The sequence below is a fragment of the Lissotriton vulgaris genome, chromosome 9 (genome assembly GCF_964263255.1).
Source record: "Lissotriton vulgaris chromosome 9, aLisVul1.2, whole genome shotgun sequence".
Lineage (NCBI taxonomy): Eukaryota > Metazoa > Chordata > Amphibia > Caudata > Salamandridae > Lissotriton > Lissotriton vulgaris.
In genome coordinates this window covers 632,529,056-632,542,248 of record NC_141697.1, presented here as the reverse complement: position 1 = coordinate 632,542,248, position 13,193 = coordinate 632,529,056, and the positions used below count along the sequence as shown (strand labels likewise).

The 13,193-nt window shown below is 48.1% G+C and overlaps 1 protein-coding gene across 2 annotated transcripts in view; it reads left to right on the top strand.

Annotated features, from left to right (window-relative positions):
- Positions 1 to 13,193, top strand: part of EIF1AD (eukaryotic translation initiation factor 1A domain containing) — a 346,850-nt gene that overhangs the window by 161,816 nt on the left and 171,841 nt on the right. The gene's annotated exons all lie outside the window — the stretch shown is intronic.

Below are 13,193 nucleotides of genomic sequence, written 5' to 3'. Positions count from 1 at the left end.
AGAAACTCCGACCCTGGATGAAACCAGGGAACACCCAGCACCCCAGACTCGAACTGGGAGAGGGATCACAAACCTATCCACAAAGAAAGTGGCAGGGCGGGACTTGAACCCGATTCAAGACCTACAAGGTCCGGAACACACCCAACTCACAGACTTGAACTGTCGAGAGGGATCATGAACCTGGGGGTAGTTGACAGCAAAACCCATACCACAAAATACATCATAAACCATTCCCTCCGGACTGGAACCGGCAGGGAGACGAGCCTCGACAAACCACAAGCCACAAGTGCAACTGTCAAGATGCGATAAATTTAGACACAACTGTAACGAGTGAGAAAGCAAAATGTGACCACTGAGACACATAGGGTTCTTGAATCGCGACCATAGGCAATGCTGCAGGGGGGTGTTCAGGAGTCCTACCCAGAGCCGGCCCCAAGGGGACCGCACACAGCCAAGTAGCCAACACCGGAAACTCAAGGTAAAAAATAAAACGTTCCTTGACTCACCACTGATACGCAAGAGGCTGTGGCCGGACCCCCCCAGGCAGCTCGTGGAAGTCCACCGGATTCCCCCGCAGAATGGACAGGTCCGATGAAACGTTGGGCGCCACCTGAGAAAGGGAGAGTCTTGACCCTTTCGGTCAGTGGTCACCACCTTGGGTGTGGTTGCAAATCACACATCACCAGCACAGCATTTCACTGAGAGAGAAAAGGAACACAGATGTAAGATACCAGACGTTCAAGTTGGAGTGGCACTTTATTTTCAATTGACAGGCAGAAGAAATAAATGCATATCTATACTTGCTATAATGCAATGTCCTAAAAAAGATCCAGACTTCGCCCTGTCTGGAGTGAATGATAGATGACAAATGCTCAAAATATCTCAAGGCAAAACAGGAATAAAACATATTAAAAGAACACTATCACAGATGATTATAGATCCTACGCTACTGAGTATAAGAATATAGGAGTCTAATGCCCAAGGGCAGAATATTTATACATTTCTATCAGGACCCTGAATCATGTGGCCAAGGTAAAGAAGGAGCCAATAGATTTAACTAAAATAAAACATTTTGCTATTCAATTCGGTGTCTGGTAGTATATAGAGTAAGACCAGTCTCCTAATGGCTGAGAAGTCTACCATACAAGGATCTAGCTACAAAGAGAGGAAATTAAAGGATCAGAGATCTAGAGGCAGAAAAAAAGGCTATCTGCCCTGGGAGATCCACAACCTGAGTGAGGCGTCGGTGTCCCAAGTCAGATAACTTCGGCTATCCGGAGAACAAACCACGCTAATGCCAGGCATCCGCAGGAAAGTTCTGACTTCAGATTTGACGGTTGGGCCTCATATACCTGAAATTGAGGAACTAAGGTTCTATGGTGACACTGGCCAACGCCCTTTCAGTGCAGGCGGTTTAACCACATGTGTTCTAGGACACCGGAAGGAAATCTCTACAGAACATTATGTTACGTACATTTTTTAGAACAGAACATCCTGTACCTTTGAAAGAGAACATTTTCGTCACTTATTCCTAAAAAGGGAACATGTTGTACATTTCTAAAAAAGGACATTTTATGTCACGTACATTTCTACATATCTGCAAGTGTGAACCCTTATGATAGGTGCTGTTTATTGACAGAAATTGCTGCTTATACTTGTGCAAGCTATGTTTCTAAATATAATGTTAGCAAGGGTTTCAGGAAGCTGTACCAACGGGCACCCGTCTGTGTGTGTGTGTGTGTGTGTGTGTGTGTGTGTGTGTGTGTGTGTGTGTGTGTGCGAGTTGGTCTTGAAGCTGACAGTGAAACTAACTAATCCCCGAAGGCCTAATTTTACCTTGTTCATTTCAATGCACAGAAACGTGTGTTTTTAAGCCTAAGCATAGTGGGCCCTTGGGCCTTTATTTACTAATGGTGAAAGTTAGTCATTTTGGCAGGTTTTCAGATTTCTATCACGCAGGGCCTACATCAGACCTTCATCTTACCAAGGCCGTTAGAACTCTCCTTTCAGGTGATGTTAGATGGTAGAACGGGACCCTCCATCAGTAGTAGCGCCTGATGTCCGGGAGGGCAATGCCGCCATCATACCACGGCAAAGTGAGTTCGGGTAAGGAGATACGCGCTCGCCCATCCCAAATCGATTGTCTCTGAAGGCTCTCGACCTCACGGAAATACCCGGAGGGTATAGGATCGAAGAAGTTTTGCAGTGCAGACAAAAATCTAGGAAGCAACATCATCTTAAAAAGAGCCGCACGCCCCAATGGGGATAGGGGCAGGCGGCGCCACCGCTGGGCATCCAGTTTAAGACGCCGGAGGGGAGCATACAAGTTGCGATCATAACGAATGGAGGAATCCAAGGAGACATGAATCCCCAGGTACTTGAAACCAGTCTCGACCACCTGGATCAGGAATCTACGAGGCAACGGAGGGAGCTCCCCTGCCAGAACGTAGACGCAGGATTTAGTCCAGTTGATGACGAGGCCCGAATTCTTCCCAAAGGAGGTGAGGACGTCAAAAAGCACATTGAGTGACTTCTGGGGTGAAGTGAAGTAAAGGAGAATGTCATCGGCGTATAGCGAGACACGGTCTTCAAGATCAGGGGACCACCGGATGCCCCTAATCGAAGGCTCCCACCGAATCCACTCTGCCAACGGCTCCAGCGCTAGGGCAAAGAGCAGGGGAGAGAGCGGACAACCCTGTCGGGTGCAACGCCCAAGTGGAAACGATCCAGACACCCTGCCATTTACCACCACTTGGGCCAGTGGTTGTGTGTAAAGGAGTTTGACCCAGGCAATAAAATTGGGACCGAAACTAAACTTCGAGAGAGCCGCCCAGAGATAAGGCCACTCGATGGTGTCAAAAGCCATGGTGGCATCAAGAGACGCCAAGATGGCGGGTTCGGTCAGCGTCACAGCTCTCGCGAGAACTCCATGAAGCCTCCGAAGATTAAGGGCGGTGTTACGATGTGGAATAAAACCGGATTGATCCGGATGAATCAGGTCGCAGATGACCGTTAGCAAACGAGTAGCAAGCACTTTAGCCAGTATCTTAGGTTCCGCGTTAAGTAAAGAAATGGGGCGATAGGAGGTACATCGGTCACTAGGTTTACCGTCCTTGTGTATGACAACAATAGTGGCCAAGCGCTGATCAAAGGGAAGGGAGGCCAATTTCAAAGGCCTCCATGAACATATTGCGCAAGTATGCTGCCATCTTGTCAGGACGCAACTTGTAGAGCTCGATGGGCAGACCGTTGGACCCCATAGCCTTACCAGATCGAAGGGATCGTATAGCAGTAGCGACCTCATCCACAGTTATAGGCGCATCCATAATAGACCTGTCCTCATCGGAGATACAGGGTAGCGCAATATCGCGCAGGAGCAAACGGGAATCACACTCATCTCTATCGCTCACCGATCGATAGACCGTCTGGAGGTGATCCACAAAGCAATTCACAATCCCACCTGGGTCAGACAAGCACTCACCATTCAACCGTTCAATCACCGGCACCACACGGCTAGCTTTCTCAGATTTATCTAACCACGCCAGAAGCTGACTTGCCTTATCACCCACATCATACAGTCTACCCAACTGGTTCCGATGCATGACTTTAGCAGCATCGGTCACCAGGGCTCTATAGTCCGCCTGCTTCAGCGCCAGGAGTGTAAGACTGCAGGAGTATCATTGGCACCCAATTCACTTTCAAGCGCAGTAATTTCATCCTCGAGGCACGCTAAGTCCTCCTGCTTAGTCTTCTTATTGGCAGCAATCAGTGACAATGCAGAACCCCGTATAACAGTTTTGAAGGCCTCCCACAAGGATACAGACGAAGAAACAGACCCCACATTTTCGTTAAAATAACAACCAATAGCCTTGATGAGCTCAGAGCGCATCTTAGGATTCCTTAGGTGCCAAGGATGTATAGGGGCGACCCTGCTCTCACTACACAAACCCACCAAGATCCCGAGCAACAAGGGTGAATGATAAGAAATGCCCCTGGGAAGATGGCGGATTTCACGCACAGAAGGAGTGTGGGCGGATAGCATCAAAAAATAGTCAATCCTAGAGAGGCTACCGTGTGCTCCAGAGTGGAACGTATACTGCAAATGCGAGGGGTGTAGCACCCACCAAACCTCTACCAATCCAAATGTCTCCAGCAGTTCAGAAAGCCATAACTGAGAAGCCGGCAAAACTCTGGGGGGAAATCGGTCACAATCACCAGAGACCACCGAGTTAAAATCCCCGCCCAGTACAAGGAGACCGTCTGGGAGCCCTAGCAGAGTCCGCCCCAGGTCGGCATAGGTGGTAGCTTGAAGCCCCGGGGGAACGTAAATACTAACTATTGTGAGCACCTTCCCCTCCCACCGCCCGGAGACCACAGCGTACCGACCCCTATCATCAAGTGTGACTTCATCTATTTCAAGGGGCAGGGAGGATTTGATCATTATGCCGACCCCTCTAGAGCCGGATGTAAATCCAACATGAGCTACCAATCTGTAGCCGCGTCTATCCAGGCCCTGCACGCATTCCCTACCAAATGTGTCTCCTGTAACAGGACAATGTCAGGGGAATGACGTCTAAGAAACTGAAGAACAACGCCACGTTTTATCTTGTCACCCAGACCATTAACGTTCCAGGACAACAATTTTAAGTCACCACCCCCATCCCAACGAAGCACCACAACCCTCCCCTCCCGGAGCCCAAGAGCAGTAGGATAACAGCAATACTTATTGTGCCATGTAAAAAGGACAAATACAAAAACCAAAACAGACCCCGACCCCACCCCCCAACAACATCCCAATACAACACCCCCCACCCTGCACCCCTGCGTACGACTAAAAAGCCACCCCAATCTGCAGTGTGCCTGTCGCCCCTTCATAATACACTACACAAAGAACCCCAGAGGAGGAAAGAGAGACTACCCCGCACCCGAACCACCCTTGGGCCTAGACCACCGATTAAAAAGCAATGGCAAAACTCAGCTGGTAAATACAAATTAGCAACCAGACACCAGGAACCAAAATGTCACTCCTGTGCCGATGCACCTCCGTCCGCTTCACCAGGGCCTCCGCCTTAGGCAGCGAGTCGAGCCAGTCGCCCGCACAGTCCGGTCGATCGAAAAGAAAGTGCGTTCTTGGTACTCGACGCGCAGTCGAGACGGAAATAGCATCGCATACTTGAGTCCCAAGTCCCGCAAGCGCCCCTTCACTCCCTGAAACCCCATCCTTTGTCGCTGGACTTGAGGAGTGAAATCCGGATATATGGAGACTGAACTGTTCTCATATTTCAATGGGCCATGCCTACGCGAGGCCTGGAGGATAGTGTCTCGATCCCGAAAGTGGAAGAGCCTAGCAATTATAGGCCTCGGGGGAGCCCCCGGTTTAGTCTGTCCACCCGGGAAACGATACGCACGCTCGACCGTGAAGAATTTGCTGAGTCCAGCGGGAGCAAGATGGGTGACGATCAGATCCTCCACTAGCAAATCAACGGTGGTGGTGCCGTGATTCTCAGGCACACCCACCAAACGAATGTTGTCACGCCGGGCCCTATTTTCATACTCGTCCAGACATCTGGCCATCATATCTTGCGATGACCGGAGGTTCCCGATCTCCGACTGTGCATCCGCCATATCAGTAACGAGACTGGAGGCCTTCAGATCCAAGGCCTTGACCCTTTCATTGGTCTTAGCCAAGTCCGCTCTAATAAGTGTGACATCAACGACCACCATGTCGATCTTGGACACTATAGCTTCATATTGTAGTCCCATATCAGCCTTTATCCCAGTGATGGCACGCATTAGGTCCTGGAGCGAGACCTCCGATGACGCCATAAGGTCCTCAGATCTTCAAGACTACGGCCGGCACCACCGGGGGAACCCTTAGGCTGTGTGTATCGATCCATAACATTAGTTTGGACGGGTCCCCCACGGGTCGGCACCTTCGTCTTGCGCTTCTCGACTTCCGGTTTGGTCGCCATATTGGAAGCCGTGCCCCGAAGGGGCCCTCTAGTCCTGGTGTAAATGGCAAACGTCGTTGAGTTGCCAAAGCGGAATTCCAGTCCAAAATCGTAGAGTGTGAGACTAGGGATATGGCAGGAAAGCACAGCAGGGCAAGGCCACCGCAGCCCGAAAGCCGGATCTCTCTCAGAATAGTCAATTGGGAGGCCGAAGAGAAATCGAAACTGAAAGTAACAATGTCACCGGTTGGAAGGATGCCCCTTCGCCGCTGTTGTTGACTTACTCCTCGGCCAGCCAGAGCAGCAGAGACCACGGTTCCGTTCGGGGGTCGGCCAGAAAGTTAAAGACGATGTAAAGATGGTTCCTGAAGTCCGATCTCAGTTCCGAAAAGTGTATTAGGATCAGCAAGAGTAGATCTTCAAAAGCCCGTATTGAAAATCAGGATATTTCCAGGATATTTGCAAAAGGGCGGGCCGGGTCGCGGGAGCCCTCTGCTTGCGCGACCATCTTGGATGCCCGCATAGCTCCTCCTCGGTTTGTGACGTTTTTAAACTCTCAATGCTACTCTCTAATCCAATCTTTAGCTCCAGACTAAGTACTCTTGAAAGGTCTGTAGGGCCGCAGGATAGCTCGAATTGTTGTTCCTGCGCTCCAATAATAAATGAATTTTCCTGTCTCCCAGAAATCTTGGGAGCACTTTTGGACAGTGTGAAGAACAACACCAAGGGAAACGGGATAGCGAAACTCCCTCAAGAGTTCCAAATTTCGATCTTCTCCGAGAAGTCTGCACACACTCCTACATTGGTTGACTCTCCATCTGGGAGAAAAACTACCTCCCCTAATAGCTTGGCCCGTTTGTCACCGGGGATCAGCCCTGGAAATCCCCAAGCGGGCTCGGGACGCCTCGATTTGAGCAGACAAACACCAACGAAATCAGCGATTCAGCGGCCCAACCCCATCAACACAGCCCATAAAAACACGACCCACACACTCTCTAATCCCCCAACGAAACCACCTTTGTCAAGGAGAGAAAGAAATTAAAAAAACAATCAAAAAAACAACGGCTAGCAAAAAGGAGAGTGGGGCTTGATGGGCCAGCTGCCTTCAGTATCCCAGCCATCAAAACTAAGGATCTTCCTTATTTTCCAATTTTCAATCTGGGATTAAAACCCAAAATGGAAACTATTGGGACAAGCACGACTCAGGTGTGCAACAAGGACACCACAGAAAAAACAGGGCTACCGACACATGGTGCGCCCGTGGGAACATCCCCGGCTCTGGGAGTGATCAAACTATACTCCACAATGGCAGCGCTTGGATCCCTGCCAAACAAAATCACCGGAACAATTTCCCACAAACTAGGCCTTGGGAGCCTGAACAATACTGCACAGCCCCCATTAGTAACGCCAGATGCTCGGAGTATCCAAATTAATGGCCAGGGACTGGCAAAAGCATCGAAAGGAGAACCTCAAAAAGCATCAGATGTTGTAGTGATGGGCTGCTCTACGTGTCACCCACCGGCGGTCCCAACTAAAGTCTGTGGGGACTCTTCTATGCAAATGCAGAGGCTCTTTCAGCCCCAATTTATTCATGCCCCTGGAGCACAAAACCATCAGGAGGGGAACAATTACTCATCTGAAGCACGGTCCCAACAATTGAAGGTGCTCGTATCCTCAAGTAAACTAGACAGGAGTCTGAACCATCAAAGCCCGGAAAATGATGCCGAACTGGTCTTCTTTCCTCACTACGCCCATAAGGGCCCATACGACATCCTTAACAGAAACAACCTTATGCGGCTATTTAACAATGTTCCAGCGCTGTCTGGGGTCAATTCTTCGAACCTCAATTCGGTTAAGTTCTCCTCAATACCAGGCAAAGGGGGCTCAGAGGCAACTGTAACAACGTGGTCTCGGGACGGTGAAGCAGGCACATTTGAAAACTGGGGCATAGAAATGTGGGTGCCCACACAACAAAAATATCCACATGTTCTCCTTCCATCGGCCCCCGCGAGGCAGTATACCAGTGTCCTGAAGGGCTCCCGGGGCGCAACCCACGCATGGCTCCCAGAAGCGACGAAAGTGGATAATGTTATAAACATCTCATGTAACAACAGCCATCGTCTGGTGAGCTGCAAATCGAGTCGCAATGTCCTCGTCATTGATGAACACCATGTGCCCACTTACTCAGAGCCTGCAAATACATCTGCCCGGCAGCGTTCCTCCTAACGGGGAACTCAACTGGTCAGATCATAATCTGACTATCACGTCCTGGAATGTGGCTGGGTTAAAATCGACGATCGCCTCTAAATCAGCCGTGGAATACCTGAACAAAAGTGACATCATCTGTTTACAGGAGACCTGGTCTCTAGTCCCAACACCTCTTTTCGGCTATTATGAACTGTTTCAACCTGGTACTCAGGCTAACTCCCATGGAAGACCTTCTGGGGGCCTCTCTATTTTCATCAAGAACAGGTGCAAGATAGCGGCTACCCCCATTCTTCGGAACTTAATGACAGGTCAGACTGTACTAATTACCGGCCTTTCATCTTCCGGCAGGGCATTCTCCATGCTTCTAATCAACTGCTACCACAACTTAACAAAAAACACAAAAGTAACTGCTACAGAACGATTGATTAAATATCTGGCAGATCTGTTATTGGAATTTGCATTTGCAGAAGTTCTGCTATTAGGGGAGTTTAACATCAAAGATCTGGTTACCAATGTTCGTCTGGGCACCAGAACCAAAGAACAAGAAGACATGATTACATTCTTAATCAACCACAACCTATGCCCCGCAAGACAAATTTGATTGAAACAGAATCCCAAGACCTATTTCCCACCAACCTTTAAGAACATCTCGACAATTGACTATATTTTCCTCTCACCGTTTTTGGGAAACAAACTAACCAGGATGGAAATTCCCCACCATCACAAAAGTGACCATAACCCCTTAACGGTAACATTGGAATTGCTAGCGCCAGTCGCTGTGGAAACATCAGTGGTGGGGTACTCAATGCTGGCTGAACTCCACACACTAGTCAGAAAAATCAAATGGGACTCATCAGGTTCTGCCAAGGTGGGCACTTGGCTTACGGGTGAAACTCCTAATTTCAGGCACAACTCTACCACTGACCTACATCATCGGTGGGATAGAGCCATCATAAAATTGCAAGAACTTTTAACGGGCCCAGAGACTCAACACAAATCCTACGGGCAACGCCCGAAGCGGATCTATGACCCAGAGTTAGCCACCAAAAGGAAAGCCCTAAGGAGGGCCGTGCACCTGCATAAATTGAACGGCACGGCGCACTCGGCCAACAACATGGCTTTAACGCGCAAGGCCTTCAGAAAATCAGTATGGGCTGCAAAGAGACTAAAATAACAAAATGAGTGGCTAAAAATATTCGCTCTGTTAAGGGGCAAGAATCTATCCAAGTTCTGGACCTATATAAACAAGCTCCGCTCGTTGAATAACAACAGAGGGAACGCAGTTCGTGAAGAAGAGTGGGCCCAGCATGTAACGCAATTATACGGCTGTGACACATCGGATCCCGTGGTGATCGAATTAAGAGACCGCGTCGATCCAACTCTGACAGTATCCCATGAGCTGACCTCTGCAGCTGAAGTCTCCAAATTTCTGAAGGCTATGAAGAACGATGGGGCCCCTGGGCCCAATGGCCCTCCTGCTGGGGTATTCAAATGTGCTCTGGAGCAGTGGGCTGAACTTCTTGCCTCATTATTCAACAACGTGTTTACGACCTGTCAGATACCAGATTCATGGCTCAGCTCGATCTTATGCCCCATTTTTAAGAAAGGAGACCCCATGCTCCCAGCAAACCGTCGACTTATCGCCCTACTAGATCTTGAGGGGAAGGCATACGCCCGGTGTCTTCTTAAGCATTTAGAAGATTGGGTATCAGAAAACCACATTCTACCTTACTTGCAAACAGGGTTTTGCTCCTCAGCCTCCACCATAGATAACATCACAACCTTGGCCTTTTTGAGTCAACAGGCAGCACAAAAAAATCCTCTCCCACTATACTGCTGCTTTATAGACTACAGCGCAGCCTTTGATAAAGTGTCTCGCAACATTCTATGGAGGAAATTGGACAAATGGGGGATTCCACAGAACTTGATAGGAGCTCTCATCTCCTGGCACAAGAACACCTGGGTGCGAATTAAAACGGGCCCTAAGACAGTCTCCAGAATAATTCCCATCGGAGACGGTTTGAAGCAAGGCTGTGTGCTCGCCCCTCTATTGTTCAATCTCTACACTGCTGACCTGGGAACATATCTGGAGAAAAGCAATCTACTCCCGCCAAAGCTGGGCCCTGCAAAAAGGTGTCTGAATATTCTACAATATGCTGACGACATCGTCATAATGGACCAGACAAAATCGGGACTCCAACGAGCGTTAAGTAAGCTCCATAGATACAATACTGCCAACGGACTAAAAATCAATCAAGAAAAGACTAAGGTGATGATATTTGGCAGCTGCAAGAACAAGAGCAGTTTAAGTTGGCACATTGGGCCCACAAAGATCAACCCAACTTCAAAATATAATTACTTGGGAGTTTGGTTCTGCAAGACTTCTAGACCTACAGCTCACATACCTGCCCTGAAAAAAAGAGCAGGTGCAATAACATACTCCCTGACTCGACTGAATCAGTCTCTGAGCAGCCCTTCCGCAGAACCTATCTTGAATGTGATCAAAGCAACACTACTCCCCGCCTTAAACTACGGGCATCAGGCCTTTCCCGGTGCATGCTCCACCTGTCTTGACCACGCCCAAGTTTCAATCTATAAAAAAATCTTTCACCTTCCAAAATTTATTCAGAGGGCAAGACTACGTCTGGAGCTGGGCCTACAAAGACAGTCCATCTACTGTGAGGCAGATACTTTGAAATATTTTATAAGGTAATTAAAAGCGGCAGATACCACCTTAAAATTCCGCCTAAAAGAGATCTTTACCAGCCCTGGAAATCCATGGAATAGTCAAATTGCAAAGGCTATTAAATCACTAGAGATTGACACACCTACTGTCTTGCTCCCCCTGAATGCCTCATATCAGCCCGAGGTACCACAATTTTATCTGCTGGAAAATCTGAACACAGTGGCACGGAAAAACAAAATGTTTATGCGCCTTTTAGGCCTGTGCTCCACGGCCTCTTATAGATGGGCTCCCTCAAAGGAGGGGGGGGCCTGTAGATTGTGCTCATACCAAAAAGAATCATGGCCGCATCTTTTGTGCTGTTGCCCCGCAATGGATGTCCCCAGAAGACTACTAATAAAATCCGTATTTTTAAAATGGGGCACTAGGTCATGCTGGGAGGCGACGGCCCTGTGCTTTACTTCCACAGACATTCAAGCGCTTGCCAGGGTTGGAAAGTTTGTGAGACTCTTGGCTAATCTCTTTTTACCCACCTTGACTCCAGTGCTCCCTGCCCCTCCCCCCAAAAAACTTATTCCAGACTTTTTTTGTCCCCTGGTTTAGCACCTCCGGTCTTAATCTTTTATTTCTGGACTACATCAATAGTGCGATTGCACTGGTAACTATAAGACTGTTTTTATACGCATAGACCTTTTAAAAAATAAAAAAAAATAAAAAAAATGACAGTGTTCCTCTTTAGTTTTTGTTTCTTGATGTTATAATTGTGCTATTGTTGATACTCCATAGCAATGGTTTTAATGAACTGTGCTAACCAAATAAAACTTGAAACTTGAAACTCCTCTCTGTGCACCTGAAAGGGTTGTAACACGAAACTAATGTGAGCAATCTGTCAATAAAGTTTTCTCATCAAACAGAAGAAAAATTGACAAGCGCGGTTAGCGCACTAGTGCTTTCATAGTTCTTCCGATCACACATTAAATATTCCAGTGCACTGACTGGCCCACACGACAGGAGCGTAATGACGTGCTCAACCTGACGGGCCGTGCATGCGCACATCACCGAAAAGACACTCCGACATGGTCAATCCCGAATAGCCACATCTTCCTTAAATAGGGCAGACTTCACCCGGTCCCAGTATCGACGGGGTCCGGTTATTGAGGCTTGTCCAGGTTTCCAAATGGGTGCTTGGCTTTGACGGCATGAGTTAACAACTACATATTCGGAAAGCCGACCTTCTGACCAGATAAGTAAATTGAAGGGGAAATGCTTATTGTATTTGTTTTTCCTTTGTTTTCAGGGTGTGCCTACTAGCTACCACCCCCTCACGAGACCCATGGTGCGATCAACGCTCGCACCTCATGTAAGCTCTCCCTTCCCCGCTCACTTGTTTCACCTTGCTCTGCGGCACATCATGTTGGCATATCACGGTGTTATAGCGTTGATGTTTTGACTAGAGTGCGGACTAGATTTAGGCACAAAGACCACTCCACGCCCTAGTCTGGCGTGAAGGTTTTAAATAAGTGATTAACCCCAAAGGTACCACTGCCACTTGAATGGCCGTATCCTCGAACCACTCACGTTGATAAACCTACAACATAAGTGCACTGGTATTTCGACACGATTTAGCACATTAGGTTCGTGTTACAACCCTTTCGGGTGCACAGAGAAGAGCATTGAGAGTTTAAAAATGTCACAAACACGCATGATTTGTAGGAACCATGTGGCATTTATCTGTTTGTTTGTGTCCTCTTTTTCTCTCTTTCAGGTAACTGCTGGGTGCCGATAATTCACGAGTACCTTGCCTACAACCAGGTTTTCAATACTTTTTCCTGTTTGTGTTTATTTTTCACATTACGACCACCCGGTTAGGGTGAGCCTTAGCGAGCTCCTACCACCAGGGTCTACACTTTGGTCCTGGCGAATGCCTAGTGAATAACATACAGATAGGCAGAAAAATGTTGACCTCACTAAGCAGAGCTTAGCTGACACATCGATCCTGCTTTTTAACTGCCCGCTTTACTTTTAACCGTGCCAGGTTGGCCTGTTAATAAAAAATGTTTAGGTCACAACTTGGTTACGTTTTAACTCGCTTCACTTATCACTCACACAAACTACTAACCAGCTACGCAGTAACTCTGGCGTCGAAGCACACCGGGTTGGTTTTAGACCTTCCTGGTGGAACCCGATGATGAAGCATGTCACCAACCAGGTTGGTGAGTGAGGGCCTTCTAAAAGAATCTAATCAAACTGTTAAGTCGAATAGGCAAATGAAAAGAACAATTACCATCAAAGGCCAAAACATAATCCTTCTGCCTCTGGGGGCTTGTAACTTTCTTCATTTTCATCCTTTG